The 2,340-nt window shown below is 36.8% G+C and overlaps 1 pseudogene; it reads left to right on the forward strand.

Moving 5' to 3' along the window:
• The first annotated feature begins 1,250 nt into the window (after positions 1-1,250).
• On the forward strand, positions 1,251-2,088 carry LOC109372718 (40S ribosomal protein S4-like; annotated as a pseudogene).
• The last annotated feature ends 252 nt before the right edge of the window (positions 2,089-2,340 follow it).

Here is a 2,340-nt window from a genome sequence, read left to right on the forward strand (position 1 = left end):
TATATATATATATATATATATATATATATATATATATATGTAATGAAAACAATTTAAAAGTAAAAGCTTATGACTAAGGAAAGTTGTATGATACATGAAACATGAAATTTTTCAGTGTCACTGTAACCAGTGATGCAGAGTTAGTGGGGCCTTATTTGAAAACATTTGAAAAGACATCAAATAAGTTCGTATGAAAAATTTCTACAGCGAGAATCTTACCATTTTATTCCTTGCATCTCTGGAATCATCAGTTAAAAAACGGCTCTAGAAATGTCTTTTTATTCTTTTGTAGGAAACAAGCAATAAAGGATATATTATAGTTAGTCATCGTGATTGTCTGGAATATGGAGTCAACAGAGATATAGATATCAGAAAGACATAAAATAAACATACCTAACCTCATTTTTTAAGGCTTTATTTATAGAGACTGAGCTACTTATCCCCTCCATTCCATTCATTCCTCCATTCTAAAGTCATCTAATAGGAAATGGAGAGGTGCTTTGTTATTGGCTTTGACAAGGAACGTTCATTGTTGGGAAATAATAATGAAATAGTGTCTACATCACTATTTCTTATTCTTTTGGATTTTCAACATTGAGAAAATGATTTGGAATATGCCAATATATTTATGAATGTACTTTTAAGACAATCGATTAGAAATATGTTTGTAAATACCCAATCAAATTTGACATGATTTTAATAAATTCTAAGGTACTAATTAGTATCATCTGTTATAGCTGGTTTTATGGTTTTCTTTATTGTTCTTTCTCAACATCACAGGAGCTTCTGAGACATATGGAAGTTATAAACATATCTTTCTTTTTACTCTCCTCTTTTTGTTTCATATTTTTCAAGGAAGCAGAGTAAAATACATTAAATCCAAGACCATCACTTGGGCCACTTTTTCCTAGGATAGTTTGAATTTAATAAGTAGTTCCTTTTTTATCAGCTCTAATTTTTATCAGCTCTAATGATGGTATATATGCTAAAGGTCCTTAATTAATCCAACTATAACACAGGAATTTCCCTTGCAAAAACAACACAGTGTTTTGTTGTTANTATATATATATTTAAATTTGTGTTTTCCAAATACCATTACAACTGCTTAATTAGATCCACTTCTCTTTATTTTTATTCTCCCTATCAGAAGGACCTGTTTAGTTTATCAGTTTGTCTCATACAGTCTCTTACACAGCACCCTTTAATTTATAATATTCAAAACTCAATAGATGGCTGTGCCCAGCACAGCCATGGCTTGTGGTCCTAAGAAGCATCTGAAGTGCGTAGCGGCTGCAAAGCGCTGGATGCTGGATGAACTGACTGGCATGTTTGCTCCTTGTCCATTCACTGGTCCCCACAAGCTGAGGGAATGTCTCCCTCTCATCATCTTCCTAAGGAACAGACTGAAGTGTGCCCTAACAGGAGATGAAGTCAAGAAGATTTGCATGCAGCGGTTCATTAAGATCGATGGCAAGGTCCGAACTGATGTCACCTACCCAGCTGGTTTTATGGATGTCATCAGCATCAACAAGATGGGAGAGAACTTTCGACTGACCTACAACACCAAGGGTCGATTTGCTGTTCATCGCATTATACCTGAGGAGGCCAAGTACAAGTTGTGCAAAGTGAGGAAGATCTTTGTGGGCACAAAAGGAATCCCACATCTCGTGACCCACGATGTTCCCACCATCCACTACCCTGACCCCTTATCAAGGTGAATGACACCATTCAGATTGATTTGGAGACTGGCAAAACTACTGCTTTCATCAAGTTTGACACTGGTAACCTGTGTGTGGTGACCAGTGGTGCCAACCTGGGAAGAATTGGAGTGATCACCAACAGAGAGAGACACCCTGGATCTTTTAATGTGGTTCATGTGAAAGATGCCAGTGGCAACAGCTTTGCCACCTAGCTCTCGAACATTTTTGTTATTGGCAAAGGCAACAAACCATGGATTTCTCTTCCCCATGGAAAGGGTATCCGCCTTACCATTGCTGAAGAGAGAGGCAAGAGACTGGCAGCCAAACACAGCAGCGGGTGAAATGATCTCTAGGTGACGATTGGAAGAGCCTTCGACCCTAATTAAAGATAATATAGCATAAACAAACAAACAAAAACTCAATAGATGGAAGATTGCCCAGGAAGGTAAGTCAGACAGTGAAATAATTCACCAGATACTCACATCCAGTCATATGTTTTATTCCCTGCACATAACTGAGCTGAAGTCTTTCTAATTGGTGCACAGGAACAATTAAAAATTCCAGAAAAAAATCAGAATTTCACAAATTGGACAATTTGCATCATTTTGTGAATTTGTCTAGTCCTTCAATTGCCTATTTA

Source organism: Hipposideros armiger, unplaced genomic scaffold (assembly GCF_001890085.2).
Source record: "Hipposideros armiger isolate ML-2016 unplaced genomic scaffold, ASM189008v1 scaffold_661, whole genome shotgun sequence".
Classification (NCBI taxonomy): domain Eukaryota; kingdom Metazoa; phylum Chordata; class Mammalia; order Chiroptera; family Hipposideridae; genus Hipposideros; species Hipposideros armiger.